At 36.6% G+C, this 17654-nt stretch overlaps 1 long non-coding RNA gene and 1 pseudogene across 3 annotated transcripts in view; one reads left to right on the forward strand and one right to left on the reverse strand.

Moving 5' to 3' along the window:
- The window catches only part of LOC132013239 (uncharacterized), a 288073-nt gene that overhangs the window by 193056 nt on the left and 77363 nt on the right, over positions 1 to 17654 (forward strand). For 2 of the 3 annotated variants that reach the window (XR_009402938.1, XR_009402939.1), the window contains exon 4: positions 8381 to 8516. This is a non-coding gene — a long non-coding RNA (uncharacterized LOC132013239). Of the gene's footprint in view, positions 1 to 8380; positions 8517 to 17523; positions 17589 to 17654 lie in introns of those variants that run through there. The other variant, XR_009402940.1, reaches the window with a different exon arrangement.
- LOC132013361 (1-acylglycerol-3-phosphate O-acyltransferase ABHD5-like) lies at positions 2839 to 3605 on the reverse strand (annotated as a pseudogene).

The following is a 17654-nucleotide window of genomic DNA, read 5'->3' on the forward strand; positions in this document are numbered from 1 at the left end:
TATTGTGAAGTGATTACCAAAATAGCTTTACTTACTATCTACCATCTCATATAGATACTTAAAAAAAAAGGGAAAACAAAACAAAACATTATCCTTGTGATGAGAGCTCTTAGGATCAACTCTCTTAACAGCTTTTCTACATGTCATATAGCAGCACTAACTATAGTAATAATGTTGTACGTTATAGCCTTAGTACTTATCTATCTTATTACTGGAGGCTTGTACCTTTTGACCATGTTTCTCCAATTTTCTTCCCCCTACCCTCAATCTCTGGTAACCACAAGTCTGATCTCTTTCTATAACCAAAGTTTCCTTTTTTTAGATTCCACATATAAATGAGATCATACAGTGTTTGTCTTTCTCTGATTTATTTCACTTAACATAATGCCTTCAAAGTCTACCCATGTTGTCACAAATAGGATTTCTTCATTTTTATGGCTGAATAACATTCATGTGTGTGCGTATATATATAAATATATATATTTATACACACACCACTACTTCATCTATTCATCCATAGATGGAATAGATGGACACGTGGTTGTTTTCCCGTCTTGGTTATTATAAATAATGCTATGAACATGGGGATACAGATATCTTTTTGAGTTAGTGTTTTCATTTCCTTTGGATGTATTGGATATATTCCCCAAAGTGGAATTGCTGAATAATATGCTAGCTCTATTTTTAATTTTTTGAGGGACTTCCATACTGTTTCCAAAGTGACTGTTCTAATTTCTGATCCCACAAAGAGAGCACAAGTGTTCCCTGTACTCCACCTCTGTGCTTGCATTTGTCATCTTTTATCTGTTTGATCATGGCCCTTAAAACAAGCATGAGGTGATAGCTCATTGTGGTTTTAATTTGTACTAATGACTAGTGATTTTGAACATCTTTTCATATACCTATTGGCCTTTTTTGTATCTTCCTTGGGAAAAAAAAAGTCTATTTTCGTACTTTTCTCATTTTTTAATTGTTTCTTTTTTTTTTTTTTTTTTTTGCTCTTGAGTTTTGTGAGTTCTTTGTATATTTTTGATACCAATCTCTTATCAGGTAAATGGTTTGCAAGTATTTTTTCCCATTTCATAGTTTGTCTTTCCTCCTGGTTTATGGATTTTTTTTTTTTTTTTTTTTTTTGCTTTACAGAAGCTTTTTTTTAGATGTAATCCCACTTGTTTATTTTGTTGTTCCTTGTGACTTTCAGGTGTGGTTTCCAAAAAATCATTACCAAGGACCATATCAAGGAGCTTTTATCTTATTTTTTTTTCTAATATTTCATGGTTTTATGTCTCACACTTGAGTCTTAACCAATTTTTTTTTCAAAACCATTCATCCTTTATTTGCATATAAACATTTCACTGTTTTTATTTACATAACCACCTTTCTCCTAGACAAGCACTGTTAACAAACATAAAGCAAAGATGACTTGTTGATGACAATCCTATGCAATTTTCTTTTTTGGAGGGTCTTCTCAGCAGCCAGTTATCACATGGCAATTTTCACAGTTTCAAAGAACTTTTCTTCATTTTTTTTTTTTAATTTATTTATTTGACAGAGAGAGATCACAAATAGGCAGAGAGGCAGGCAGAGAGAGAGAGGAGGAAGCAGGCTCCCTGCTGAGCAGAGAGCTCAATGCGGGACTCGATCCCAGGACCCTGAGATCATGACCTGAGCCGAAGGCAGCGGCTTAACCCACTGAGCCACCCAGGCGCCCCAGAACTTTTCTTCATTTTAAAACACCTGGTGGTAGTTATTGTCAAATAGTTCAATCAACCTTATATTCGCTTTTATAATATAACTTCAAGTATGTGTATTATTTAACCAACACAAACCTCAAAAACAAAATCCCAACAACCAAACACTATCCCATTTCTGGTGCCATGAGATGCGAGAGTACCACCTATTTTTCTGTTTTAGTGGTTATTCACAGTTTTAGCACCCATCTACAGGAGTTAGAGGTTAACAACAACATATGATCTACTTACTGGAAGGTAGCAGTCTTAATATCCCCTCAGAAGGACATCTGTTCCTTATACTGCATCCTGGCTCATAGAAAAGAATAATATTAATGGGGGCAGGGGGAAGGACAGACTTTTAATTAAGGCTTTTTAGTTTAAATCACTTCAATACTAATGTCATATTTCCCTAAAGTATAGAATTATATCACATATAAAATATCTCAAGGAATTATGTGGTTGCAGATACATCAAGATAGACCACATTTAAAATGTTAAACATGGCTTAAATATAGAACAGAGGAAAATCAGAAAAATTAATGCCAGTGATCAAAATCCCATCTTTTTAGCCAAAATGCTATCTCATCACTCCATTTCAAAAATGAAATGAAAGATTCTAAACGAGAGATAACTTTTTACATAAAAACACACAAAACTGTGAATAACTATATCAGTTATTAGACATGGTAAATACAAGCAAAGAAAATAAAGTGCACCTTTACAATATATAAAATTATAGACCCAGTAATCACCTTTTAAAATTGGTAAATAGACTGAAATATAAAAAGTACCTGACATAGCAAAGTTAGATAGAAACGAAAAAATTTCAGTTGAAAAATAACAATTTTTCAGTACAGCAGAGGGACAAATAACCTTTTATTTAATAAAGATTAGATTTGGAGACTCTTGAATATTTCAATTTTGCATAGGAGAAAGGAAAGCCATTCTTCTAGAAGGCACTTACTGACTTCAATGTGCAAGAAAATATGTGTCATAGGACTGCTGGTTCTTTTGTTTTATTCCTTACTCTGCAAGGGAGACTGACTGTGTAGTATAGCTGAGGAACTCTCAGTCAGCAGGCTCTCCCACATCCTCTTCAGGGTGCTCAGTCCACAGTGTCACAGATCTCCTTTACTTTCTGGTGGAAGTCTTCTGATTGATCTGCATACGCGTAATGCCCTGCCCCAAGAATGGCTATTGTCTTCACAAATGAATGTGGTTGTAAAGACTGGATGCTGTTGCCAGAATTGCCATCTATGCAGGATCGGGTGCCGTAGATCACCGAAACTGGAATGTCAGGGTGCATTTTACCAGTTCACTGGAGCATAAGGAAGAGTCATATTTTTGAATGCTGTCTCACCACTTGGAGTCTGCACATTACGTGGTAGATGTATTCTGTCATGGTGTCATCTTCAAACATTGAAGAATACTTCCATTTGAAATCAGGCCTTAAACACTGCACTAGACTTAAGCCAAAGGGTCCTGTAATTCTGAGGCCAGCTAAAGGATTAAAGGGAGTCAGTGCTTCTCCCAAGGCTCTGATCCACACTGGGATTGGTCTGTCTTGATCAGCAAGTTCTAGTGGCTCAGGAAAACCCCAAGGCTCCACTAAAATGAGATGATTAACCCTTGACAGGTACTTCAGTGAGTAAGCAGCAGCCAAGAACCCACCCAAGTTGTGCCCAAGCAAGATCACTTTGTCCAATCCTAGGGCACATCTCCATTCTTCAGTGGATTCCACAAATTGATTCTCCACTTCCGCATCATTGTCAAACCTAGCCTACTACTTTGTCCAAAGCCCGACAGGTCAAAAGCATAGATGGGTTTATCAGTGCAAAGATCTCCAAAAGTCAGTGCCCTAAATAACCTCATTTTACCTTAATTTCCTCTTTATAGGCCCTATCTCCAAATACAGTCATATTCTGAGATACTTAGGGTTAGGACTTCCAGTTTATGAATTTGGGGGGTGGGGTGTGGTCACAGTTCAGCCAATAAAGAGCAGTGACTGCTTAATGGGTAGGAGTCTTTCTTTTAGGGTAATGAAAATGTTCTGGAACTAGATAGTGGTGATGGTTGCAAGCATTGTGAATGTACTAAATGACATTGAATTGCACCCTTAAAATGGTTAATATGGTAAATTTTATGCTGTGTGTATCTTGCCACAATAAAAAGTCATTACCTAGTCATATTGATTTCATCTTGTAAAATGAATCATATCAGTGTACATTTGCCATCTCTACCACTCTAGCCAAAGCCAGAATTATTTCTTGCATGATATATGTCAAAAGTTTCAAACTACTCCTTGTTTCCACCCTCGCTCTGCTCCAATTTGTTCTCTGCTCTGAAGCCAGCCCGGTCTTTTGGAAATGTGGATTTAATTATGTCATTCCCCAAATTAAAACATTTCAATGATTCCTCATTTTATTTAAAATCAAGTCCCAAATTTCTGTCTGTGGCTACAGGCCCATTATGCTCAGGTCTTTGTCTATACTTCAGCTGTGTTTCTCCCCCACTGCCTAAATTTGCTCTAATCTCAACCTGTCATCTATTAACTTTTATCAAGCCAGGATCTTTCTTATCTCCTGCTACTGCATATTCCATTCCTTTCACCCCCACTGCCCTGCCTCCACTCTTGGCCTACCTAAAATCTATCATCATTAACTTAACTTAAATGTCACTTCCTCAGATAGATTTTTCTCTGATTTTTCCATTTAAATTATTCTTTTTTATAACACCCTCTTTCTTTCTTCAAAGTACAGAGACAATTAAAATTACCTGTGTACGTTTATCTGTTTAATGTCTGTCTCTTCTACCAGATTATAAGCCCTGTGAGAACAGCAACCTGTGTGTTTGACTAACTACTTATCCTCAGCATGCAGTACCTATTTGGCACTGAATATTTTTCATTCAAAAATATTATTTGATAAATAAATGAAAATGTTAATAGATTTAGACTAGAACATTTCAAAAGCTTTAGCCACCAAGTGATAATGTGGTTTATAATTAAATTTTTCTTTTCCTTAATTTCAGTGACAGACTCTCACGTAAATAATCTCAGAGTAGCTCTCAAAAACCTCTAGCAAAGCATACAGCAAGCACCAACTTCTGCTGAAACAAGAGAAGGACTCAAGAAAGAGACAAATGGACATATATTTATGTTTTATTAAACAGAGTACATAATAGATTTAATCAGTAAAATGAGAAGTTAATCTTTTGTTTTCTTTGACAAGTGTATTAAATAAAAGAAGAAGATAAAATAATGTGAATGAAGGAAAAACATAGCTACAGATAAGGAATATCAAGAAATCTTGACAGAATGCTATGAATAACTTTTTGCTCAAAAAGGAAATATAATAAAAACAAAGAATATGAGTGATTAAGAAAGTATAAATTACTTTAAATTACTTGAGAGGAAGGTAAAATTGAATACATCAATAGCTATATTTAAAAAATCTATCCCTAGGGGCACCTGAGTGGCTCATTCACTTGGGTGTCTGCCTTCAGCTCAGGTCATGATCCTGGAGTCCCAGGATCGAGTTTCATGTCGGGCTCCCTATCCAGTAAGAAGCTTGCTTCTCCCCCGGCCCCTCACCCTACTTGTGCTCGCTCTTGCTCTCTCTCAAATAAATTAAAAAAAAAAAATTTTTTTTAAATCTATCCCTATAAAAGATATGAGCTCAAAATGAATTTATAGGCCAATTCTGTTTAAATTTTTTTTAAGTTTGTTTTATTTATTTATTTATTTGAGAGAGAGAGATAGCATGAGTTGGGGGAGAGAGAGAATCTCAAGCAGACTCTGCACTGAGCACAGAGCTGGATGTGGAGCTCGATCTCACAACTCTGAGATCATGATCTATGCCAAAACCAAGAGTCAGATGCTCAACCAACTGAGCCACCCAGGTGCCCCAAATTATAACTTTAAAGAAAAGAAAAAGTACTCTGTTAATCTTTTTAAGACATTAAGATGTTGAAAACTTCAAAACTTAAAAAAAAAAAAAGAAAAAGAAAAGAATACCAAAAATAGGAAAGCTATAGATTAATCTCATTTATAAACATAAGTAAAAATATCTTAAGTTGAATAGTCACAGATGAAACCAGTAATTTTTGAGAGAATTATACAAATGTCCCAACATGATTATTCTAGAAGTGTAATAATGTTTTAGCACTTGGAAATATATTTATATAATTCAATCAGATTAACAGATTTAGAGAACATTATACAATTATCTTATTACAAAGTGTGTTTCTTATGAATCAATACCATTCTTAATAAAGCCAAACTAGGAATAAATATATTCCTTCTTCGTTTAGTTTTTAAAAAAATCTGTCAGAACAACTTAGCAAATACTATAAAGGTGAAATATTAAAAACATTCCCACTGAAATCTTAACCAAAATAAAGATGCTTAAAGCTATCCTGACTACTAGAACCAGGAGTCCTAACCAATGTAACAAGGCAAGAAAATAAAATGAGTTAGAAGTATTGAAACAAGGGACTCAAACTTATTTGTACAATAGAATTGCAGAAGAGAAGGAACACAATGATAATTTTAGTAAAATAGGCTGATATAATGTCAACACATAAAAATCAATCCCTCTTTTTTTAAAGATTTTATTTATTTATGTGACAGAGAGAGCACAAGCAGAGGGAGCAGCAGACAGAGAGAGAGGGAGAAGCAAGAAGCAGGCTCCCCTGCTCCTCCTGAGCAAGAAACCCAATGCAGGGATTATGAAGGCAGATGTGCTTAACTGACAAGCCACCCAGGTGCTCTGTATATAAGTAAAAAACTAGTTAGAAAAATGGAGATCTAACTCAATGAGAATAAAAATGATTTAAATATTCATGAGTCAACTTAGCAGAGTACATAAGACATTTATAGGGGAAATCATATGATTTTGCTCAAGTTTCTATAATAAAGCCTGAGTAAAGAAGTCTCAGGATAAGACAACTCAATAGTATAAATAAATGTGCACATAAATATGTAGTTTAAATGCAATATGAACTAAAATCCCAACAAGATTTTTTCAATGATAGTTTCAACTATCTTTTAAAATTCATCTGAAAGAGAAAACATGGAAGGATATCCTAAAAAGAAAAGCTGAGAAAGAAAGATAAACAATGAGTATAAGATGGGGAGGATGGTCTTTCCTTTTTTTTTTTTTTTTTTTTTTTTTTTTTTTTTTTTTTTTTTTTTTTTTTTGTTGTTGTTGTTGTTTTGTTTTTGTTTTTTTCCTTAAAGAAGAAAGAATTTCTGCTCCTTCTTGGAAGGTAGTATTACTGGATGTAAATGTTCCAAGAAAATTGGTTTAGGATGCTGGCATTCTCTTCCTTGAACTGTTTGAGTAGTTCTTTGCAGATCTCACCCTCCCCACAGTTAGATCCTAAGCACTATATCTGTAGGGAAGAAATAGAAAGCCTCACTTTGGCCCCAAGCCAGACTATATCCTCTTACACAATATATTGGAAGTTCTATATTTTGGGGAGATTATTAGGCACTACTCAGCCAGTGTAAACCTCATGCTGCACATTTTCATCCTCATTGGATTCTAAGTGCTTATTGTCAATTTTTGAGGAATCTAAAGAGGAGGATGGTGAGTAATCACCAATCCTAAATCTCCAAGAAGTAAGTTGCCCTATTGGAATCTCAATGAACCAAAAGGCAAAAAGATACCTGTTAATTTTAGAAACAATTAGATTTCTAATAATGAGAAGATGATATTGAGGTAATCAGTTATCCATTTGTTCTTAAAAAAATTAAATCTCTACCTCACAGAAAACATAAAAATAACTTGAATAATTAAATAAGTACAATTACAAAAACCCACCGATTTCTTAAAGGAATGTACAGAAGGTTATTTTGACAATCATGAAACTGAGGAGATCTATGAAAGCCATTAAACTCCAAACCCATAAAAAAAAAATTAACAGCTTCAATCTTATAAATAAAACTGAATAATTTCTGGACAGTGAGATACAACAACCAGATTTAAAGTAACAGACTGGAAGAAAATATTTACAACAGATATGACAAAGAAAGAACCATCAGGGTTCCCATAGTTCAATAAGGAAAAGCAAATAGCCTAATAAGAAAAATAAACAATAGTTACAAACTGGCAGTCTTAAAACAATGGCCAGCATACATCTGAAAACATGCTTAAACTCACTAACAGAATTTAAAGTGACAAATTTCCCGCATCAGATTAGCAAAACTAAAAAAAGTGTTGTATGTATGTCTAAAAAAGACTAGTATGTAGACTGGTGCTCTAATAAACTGTTGGTCAGTATTTAACTTAGTTCAATCTTTCCAAGGTCAATTTGACAATATTTTTTGAATTTAAGATTTACCTATTCTTTCACCAACAATTAATTCTGTCTTTAAAAATCCATGTTTAATGGGGTACCCGGGTGACTTGGTCGGTTGAGCCTCTCTCTGGCTCTTAAGTTTGGCTCAGGTCATGATCTCAAGATCCTGAGATCAAGCCCCAGTTCAGTCTGGCTCCATGCTCAACGGGGAGTCTGCTGGAGATGCTCTCTTCTTTTCCTCTGCCCCTCCCCTACCCTCTCTCTTTCTTTTTCATTCTCTCTCAAATAAACAAATTAATCTTTAAAAAAAAAATCATGTTTAATGTCCTTGTCCTCCCCTGCAGTGATGTTCCTGCTGGATCTCCACCCCTTAGTGGGAAAGATCACAACTCACATGCTCAGTTTCAGCCAGGACAGTTCCGAGGCGACAGCTCAGGCTCTCCTCACCTGTTCAGCCGTAGCTTCTCATCCATACCCCAGGTGAGTTAAAAGGAGCTTCCATTCTCAGCCCCATGGTGTGATAGAATCAGAACCCTCTCCCACAACCATCTAGGCTGGGTTTCGGAAAGTAAAAGAAATGAATGAAGCAAGGAGAGTAGAAGTATATATGTTAGTGGTAGACTTTGGAAGAAAACTGCAGAGCATCTGCTCTGGCCAAAGTAACCCCTATTAATATGTGAAATATCCTAATTTTTAAGTAGTTCACTAATTTTAGTTGGTTCAGTGAAACAAGGAAAATATAATTTGTGGAGAGAAAAGGAAACACAATTTGACTCATGAGCAATTTCTTGATAAGCCCCTAACCTAGCAGTGGCTACCCACCCAGTATTACCCTCATTCATGATTAGTTTCCCATGATGGCTCTTAGTGCCCTGATTTGCCCACATACCTTAGATATGACCATCACAGTTCAAAGGAGGCTTTAGAATTACTGATCTTCCAAAAGAAAAAGGGTCTTATTAGGTTGCCTTTTTCAGAAGCACCTTGGCTCCTCTGCAGGCAGCATATACCTCTCTGTTGTGACAATTTTGCATACCAAGGAGAAATGGGGTTGTGGTTAACAGTATTTAATTAAACCACTAAGGGTCCTGGGGCTCTTCCCTCAAACCAGAATGACTGCTCATCCTTTTAATACAAAGTCACTCAAATGACTCAACCAGAACAATGTAAATCTCTTCCTCTAGAAAGCGATGCATATGATAAATCATGCATTGAAAAAATTAATGTTCTACTAATGCCCCAACCACATGACGACTAGTGCAAAAGCCACACATTTAAAGAGGAGGCAAACAACAAGCAAAAGATGTGTTCTGCTCAGAGATAAAGAGTTAAGGGATCACAACCTCCAATTTAAAGACCAAGGTTACTTTATCCAGTTGAAAGAGTAAGGCACTGTTTTCAGAGTAATGAATCACATTTTTTTCTGCCCCAATTCTAATTCTAATGCTGTCGAGTATGGTAAGATAGATGATCCTATTTAAAATTATATTTTACAAAGCAAAACAGATATAACTCAGTAACTGCATCTAATTGACTTAATTGACTCATTTATCACATGACTTAAGTGAGCTGATGTTTTCTACTCTGCTTCACCCATGTAATTCTTGTAATATAAGAGCTGAGACATGGTGCCAGGCATGAGCGAGAAATCCTCTCTCCTGAGAAAAGATATCACTGGAGTGATGTTGGCTTTGGGTTCCAGTTTATTGAAAAATCAATGTCCATTTGAGCGACCTACACATATGGCTTTCTTCCAGGCTGATGATGGCTTTGGGAGGCTGGCTATCACCTAATGAAGTCAGATCAGCTTACCCAGCACCCAAGTTACAGTTGGCAAAGTGACTTTGTCATTAAAATCCAGTTTATCATTCCTGTTGGTGTTTTTCTTTCCATCTCACCCTCTGCTATCCGTTTCTCCTGAAGCCACAGTATTGTTTTCCTCTGTAGATAAGAGACCAATGGCTCCAGTTTTAACATTTCAAAGGAACTCTGTATGATGTTTGGGACTCAAAGGATAAACAACCTTTTCATATGTATGTGTCTGTCATTAAAGGCAGGAAAATACATACATGCCTAGATAGTCTCACTCAGTCTTGACTCATAATAGACATTTTTACAAGTCAGAGCCAGGTTTGTAATAGGCTCAATTGAAATTCATCAGTTTAGCTGTCGGTGGGTAAATCAACAAGGCTAAGTTTATCTAATGTGTTGATACATTCTAATAAACAGTCCAGCTGACGTTTTACATGAGGCTTTTTAAAAAAGTTAATTACCAGTAAAGTAATACCATTTCCCCATTATTAAATGAAGTGACAGTCTAAATTGCAATACTATTTTCCCCCAATGTTCTCTTTCCCTGGAGAATACCCCCAGACAGATAGTCACTGGCATCAGAAGCTCTGGTATGGCAGTGGTATTCCACCTACCCCCCCTGCCCGAATCTGCCAAAAGCAACAAATAATTCTGTTAGGAAGTGCCAGCCCAGTCACTAAGCATGGTGACCAAGTTCTTACTTGGGTCTATTATATGAAGACCTCCCTTCTCTAATAGTTAGGAATATTTTGATCACAGGTAACAAAACTAACTGACTGATGTTAGGGGAAAAAAGAAAAAGAAAAATTTATATATATAAATGTGCAAGGATAGCAGGAGGTCCCAGAATCAATGGGAAGATAAAGAACCAGGCATAAAACTGGATATGAACCAAGGCATTTTTACGCCAAGAGGGAAGAAGCTAAGGTCTTTTAGCCCAAACAGGCTGGTCTGGAGGTGTGGCCACAGGCAGGGCACTGTGGCTGCTTGCTGCTGCTGTGAAAGAATCTAAATGTCTTTATGTCCCTTGCTAAAGAGTCACAGTTCCATGTTGGAGCCTCTGGTTGATTGGGATATAACTTGTAGTCAAAACAAGATATTGGAAACAACAGAGTACATAGTCATTTGTGTTTAGCATGCCTAAAGAAACAAGCATCTAAAAGTTTGCAATGGCTATAACATGTCTGAATGGATAAGTGGTATGAACTCTAGGTGATGATGGTCATTTTGAAGGATTCAGGCTCACCACCATCTTAACCAGTGAAGAAATGCAATCTACTGGGAGTCATGTTAAGAATTTTACATAAAGAAACATATAAAATGTTTCCTGTAGGAGGCATAATGAATAGAGAACCAAAGGGTAGGGGAATAGGCTAGTTAGGAAGCAGAGGCTCTAACAAAAACCTCAAGGTTAGAATAAATTTAAATAAGACATAAATTCACAGTGTTTTGTAGTTGTAGTAAGGCATGTCAGCAAATGATTTTAGTATACACACATGTGCACACACATGCACACACACGCGCGATTTCTATACCTACATGGAAATTACTGTTCTTGCACAGTATTTTACTGAACCAATAACAAAACTCCCATATAGTCCTTGGTTAAAGCAGTATGTTTGATCCTGGCCTACAGATTTATGTTAAAGGACTTCGCGTGGGAGAAGTGAAAGGAATCTGCGTTTATTGAGTGTTCATGGTATTTTAAGCATCTTTCTATGTCATATCACTTAATCGCCACAACATACCTTCAAGCTAAGTATGAACTGCTCAAGTTAAAGATAATAAAGATGAAGTTCAGAGAATGTAGGACATTTGCCCAGGGTCACATAAAGCAAAAACTGATTTTGCGTGTATGTGTATATAAGAAAGTCGCATATACTCCTGGACCTTATGTTCTCATCTCCCACCCCTCAGTCTGACTCCTGACCCCATCATTTCAGTAAAACAACTCTAACAAAGGTTATCAGCAGTTTTATGTGACTAAATTCAATGGATGCTTTTTAGTGCTCATCTTACATCATTTCAGCAGCATCTTACACTTTGCACAATTCCCTCTTTTTGAAAACACTCTCATCTAGGTCAACTCAGCTGCTATATCAAAATACCATAAACTGGGTGTTTGAAACAACAGAAAATTATTTTCTCACACTTCCGGAAGCTGGCTATCAAGATCAAGCTTCCAGCAGTTTTGGTTCCTGGTGAGAACCCACTTACTTGCTTTCTTAGGGCTACCATCTTGCTGTGGGCTCATACGATCTGTTCTTTGTGGGAACAAGAAGAGAAAGAAGCCTCTTGTGTTTCTTTCTCTTCTTATAGGGGCACAAATCTCATCATAGGGGCTCTACCCTCATGACCTCATCCAAACCTAATTACCTCCTCGCCTCCAAATACTATCATGTTGGGGATTAGGATTTCAATAGATGAATTTTGGAGGGCACAAACATTCACCCCATGAGAACTCTCTTCTGCAGGGTGCCACATTTGCATGGTTACCCTTTTCCCTCACTGAGTACTCCTGTACCTTTACTAACATTATCCATTCTTATTTGCATTCCTCTCTTATTATTATTGCTACTCCTGGATAATTTTATCCATGCCTACCTTTAATAACTGCCAAGGAGCAGATGTCTCATGAATTTATCTCTAGACCAGACCTGTGTGGAAAAAGGCAGCCACATGACATTGTTGAGGAAGAATACTCCAGTAGAAGGAGAAGCAACTATAAAGGTCTTGAGATGGACATGAGTTTTACATGTTGTGGAACCTAAATATAAGCCAGAATGGCTGGAGTGTAGTGAAAGAGAAGGATAGTGGAGGGAGGTGAGGTTAGAAAGGTCTGCAAGACAATGACATTCAGATTATATCTCTGGAGTAAGAAAGAGGTAAAATAATAATAAAAAAAAAAAGAAATCTGGGTTAGCAGTAAAAGGGAAAGTTATAAGAAGAGTTAAATAATGGGTTTTTATTGTATCTCCTGAAACACAAGGAATAGAAAGCTGGCCTGGCATATTCTAAATCTTGGTATCTACCTTCATACTTTCCCTTTTTAGGGGAAGTTTGGAGGCAGATGTGGTGGGCCTTTATCTGATGTCTATAAAATCACCCTATAGTAAAATGACAAAAACTGATGAGTTCAGAAAATTGTAAGAGGACTAGAAATTTTGGCTAAAATATTTCTTGTATACAAAGGATTGAACATAGAAATTCTATTGACATCTAATTGCTGGCATGTGTAGGCTGATAAGTGTTACCAAATGCCTTCCTAAATAAGTATGGGGTGGTGTGGAAAGAAATATTTCTCTGTTGGCTAAATGCTGAAAGCAGTAACCTATTAAGAGAATTATTCTCAGAGACTGAATGCTAATTGATTTTATGTGCATGTCAAGAAGCCGATCAATGACAGGCTTTCCACAAAATAGCAGAGCAAAGAAAAATATACAAAGCAGATTGTAGTCAAATGTGGAAAGCATCTGATCTTATCACTGAAAATATCTAGTTTAATGAACATTTTACCAGCTTGGTATGCATAAATTCCATAAAATCTATAAACTGGAATCTCTTTAATTTCACTCTAAACAATTATAGATACATATAAATTTTTTTAATTAAAGGAAACCAACTTTATAACTTCATAATCTTAAAAATTTTCTTATTGAAATGAAATTCATATAATATAAAATTAACCATTTTAAAGTGCATAATTCAGTGGCATTTGTACATTTACAATGTTGTACAACCATCACTATCTAGTTTGAAACCATATAGTTCCAAAAAGTGGGAACAATCCAAATGTCCTTTAACAGATGAATGAGTAAACAAAATGTGATATATCCATACAATCAAATATTATTCAGGTGTAAAAAAGAGTGAAGTACTAATACATACCGCAATGTGGATGAATTTAGAAAACATACTAAGTGAAAAAAAACAGACACAAGAAATTGTAATTATACAATTTCATTTATATGAACTTACCAGATAAGGCAAATCCATAGAAACTTTAGAATTTCTTATATAATGAGTGATGGTTGACTCCTCCTTTAAGAACTCTGAACTTCTGTGTATGTAAGGACTGTACTTTATTCATCTGTGTTTTCTCAGTCCAAAATATAGTTCCTGGCACATAGAGAACCCACTATATCAATACAGTCTACTTATCATAGAATTAGAACCACAAGGATACATCTATATATCTATACATAATATTTGCAGGTATTTATCACAAAGACTTGACCTTACCCAATTAATGGAAATAAGAGAAATAGTCTATGTGATGTTTAGTTGCCAAGTCTAGTGCTGGAAACTGACCCCATCATGTCCACATGCAGGTAGTTGGGAAGAAAAGATGGTTGTGAAGTCAGGGAAACAAATACAAATTGGAACCTGTGAGTTTGAATTGGAATCCTTAAGAATGAACTGTAACCTCTATAGTTTCTTCATCACCTCCAAGTTTACAATTTTGATGAAGGTTTTCTTCAGAAGCTAGTGGCCCCATTCCCATAGAGCTAAACACACTCCTGGACCAGGGGTTAGAGAACTTAGAGCAGGAGGTGCAGTAGGATCGCCAGGAGTTGCTGGGGCCAACCTCCAACCAGGAAGCCGGGGAATTCGTTCCAACAGGCAGGAGTCGCAAAAGCATCCTGTGCCGCACCCACCTTCTCAGCACCAGGTGATAGCTGGGACTTCACTTCTGTCTTCCCTGTCAGCGTCTGACCTAATCCCATGAAGGAAAGATGGATGCTGGGAAGTATAGTTTGAGCTTAGCTAAACTGAGACCATGCTAAGCAATCCGCCACAATTGCCAGGAATGTTATGGAATAACTGAGTAAATGTGTGCAAGAAACAGTGCTTTAGCAAGCATTTCTGTAACTTCCTTGCCTGCAGAGTGTGCAAAAAATATTTTTCAAGTACCTGTATAAACCAGAAAATGGACTGGGCACTTTACTGACATGGTTGTTTCATTATACCATCTTAACAACCCTATGACATAATCACAATTTTTATTACACAATCACAATTTTTATTACACAGTTATTTCTTTTTAAAAATTTAATTGCATAATTATGACTTACAAAGATGAAAAAAAAAAGAAGCACAAATTGTTAAATAGCAATAGGTACTTAGCTTAGGTAGAAAATAAATGAGCTAGAAAAACCAGATTTAGATCTATCCCATTATAAAGCTCATACTCTGTCTACTAGACTGCCCTGCTCCCCAGACCCACCTTGATTTTCTCTACTTTACGTATAATGAAGTTTTCTGCTGCTTTCCCTCTTTCCATCTTCTTCCTTTTCAAGAAAAAAAAAAAAAAAAAGTCCCTCCTTTTCTTCCCATGTAAAGTTATGAGGATGACTGAGTTATATAACTTGTAATTGTTCAGTAGTGCCTGTCAGAGATATTATGAGGCTCAGCATCAGCAAATGACAGACACCTTTCCTTTTTTCCCCTAAGGAATGAATTATTCTCTCCTTCCTTGCCTCGGTACTCTGCCCTCTTCTGTTAAATCCACTTCCATGCTATCAATAATCTTCCATGAAACCATAAACAAGCCAAATTCTGAGGAATTCTTCTCATCTGTTTGTTGATAAGTCCCACATGTTTCAAAAAAGTGTGTTGTTTGGCAATGACATAATGCTCGATATTATGACAAAAAGACTGAGTATACAATTAGCAGATTAAAGAATTGTATTATTTGCCTAAGATAAAGCATAAGCATGTTAATAGCTGGCATTTTTTTTAGCACTAACCATGAGCATAGTCTGAGTTAAGAGTTTTATATGAGTTCTCTCACTGACTAGCCAGTGGAAGAGTTAATTATGTATTGACATTTAAAAAAAAAAATTTTTTTTTAAAGAAACATGGCTCTGCTTCTTTGTGTACTTTTTTTTTTTAAGATTTTATTTATTTATTTGACAGAGAGAGATCACACATAGGCAGAGAGGCAGGTAGAGAGAGAAAGGAGGAAGCGGGCTCTCTGACGCGGGGCAGAGATCCCGACACCGGGCAGAGATCCCGACGCGGGGCAGAGATCCCGACGCGGGGCTCGATCCCAGGACCGTGGGATCATGACCTGAGCTGAAGGCAGAGGCTTTAACCCTCTGAACCACCCAGGCGCCCCAACATTTTAAAAAAATTTTTATTAACATATAATGTATTATTAGCCCAGGGGTACGGATCTGTGAATCGTCAGGCTTACACACTTCACAGCACTCACCATAGCACATACCTTCCCCAATGTCCATAACCCAACCACCGTCTCCCTACCCCACCCCCCAGCAACCCTCAGTTTGTTTTGTGAGATTAAGAGTCTCTTATGCTTTGTCTCCCTCGTGATCCCATCTTGTTTCATTTTTTCCTTCCCTACCCCCTAAACCCCTCATTTTGCCTCTCAAATTCTTCATATCAGGGAGATCATATGATAATTGTCTTTCTGTAGTTGACTTATTTTGCTCAGCATAATAGCTTCTAGTTCATCCACATCGTATATTGACATTTTTTACATTTTTAAAAAAATTTTTATTTTTTTAATTTCTTTTCAGTGTACCAGAATTTATTGTTTATGTACCACACCCAGTGCTCCATGCAATATGTGCCCTCCATAACACCCACCACCAGGCTGACACAACTTTCCACCCCCCCGCCCCTTCAAAACCCTCAGATTGTTTTTCAGAGTCCATAGTCTCTCATGGTTCATCTCCCCCCTCCAATTTCCCTCAACTCCCTTCTCCTCTCCATCTCCCCATGTCCATTTTTTTAATGAAAAAAATCTGAGGCTTTGAGAAGTTAAAAAACTTGCTCAAAGGTACAGATTAGTAAATTATCAGGCCCATTTGATCTGAAAGCCCTTGTTCGTAATTATCAAGAAATGTCACTTAAAACTTCTTACCAATTTCTTCATTTTTTTCCCCAGAGGACTAGGGGAGAAGGTGGTGCTGAGAGGGAGGTGGGTAGAGAGGAGAGAGAGAATCTTAAGCAGGCTCTATGGAGTCCCAATGTCGGGCTTAATCTTACAACCCTGAGATCATGACCTGAGCCAAAATCCAGAGTCAGACACTTAACTAAGCCACCCTAGTGCCCCCAATTTCTTCCTGTTATTTAACAAATGCCATTGGGCACCTACTAGATGGTCAAGTATTAATGGGAGATTAAAACACCATGGTACAGGGCAAAGTGAGAAATAGAGTCTCAATCATATTTTTTATATTCTAATAGTTGTCTTCAAAACCAGTTTATGATATATGTAATAATATTTGGTGGATGGAAGCCTCTTTGGAAGGGTCTCTCCAAGAAAGCTGGGAATGCAGTCGTTTTCACCCCAAAGACATTGAGATTATTGATCTTGTTTCAATAGGCAGCAGTTAAGTCAATCTAACAACTGCAAGTTTAATTGACTGAATTTTTAAAATTCAAGCATTTTGTCAGCACATTTTAAGCATACAAAGCAAACAAGGAAAGAATATGTCTTATTTTCATAAATTTTACCTTTTCATTACAATGCATTGTGAAAATAGGGACCTATAGAATAGAAGAATCCAACTTTTGATAGCAAATGCTTATGGAGATTTCTGCTGCTAGTACAGCAGATCCATTCTTGGACTGTAAAGATCATACTTTTGCTATCTGTGCTATTGATTCCTCTCTCCCTTCCTAATTTCACCCCCTTTCATCTTAGATCTTTAGTGCATCCACAGCAGAAAGGCTGTGAAACTCAACTAACTGGACTAGGAAATGTTAGAAACACAGAGCACAAGAAGACTGGAGACCTGGCCAAGGAATCTCAAAGGTCTGTTATCTACTTGTTTT

The sequence above is a fragment of the Mustela nigripes genome, chromosome 3, assembly GCF_022355385.1.
Source record: "Mustela nigripes isolate SB6536 chromosome 3, MUSNIG.SB6536, whole genome shotgun sequence".
Classification (NCBI taxonomy): domain Eukaryota; kingdom Metazoa; phylum Chordata; class Mammalia; order Carnivora; family Mustelidae; genus Mustela; species Mustela nigripes.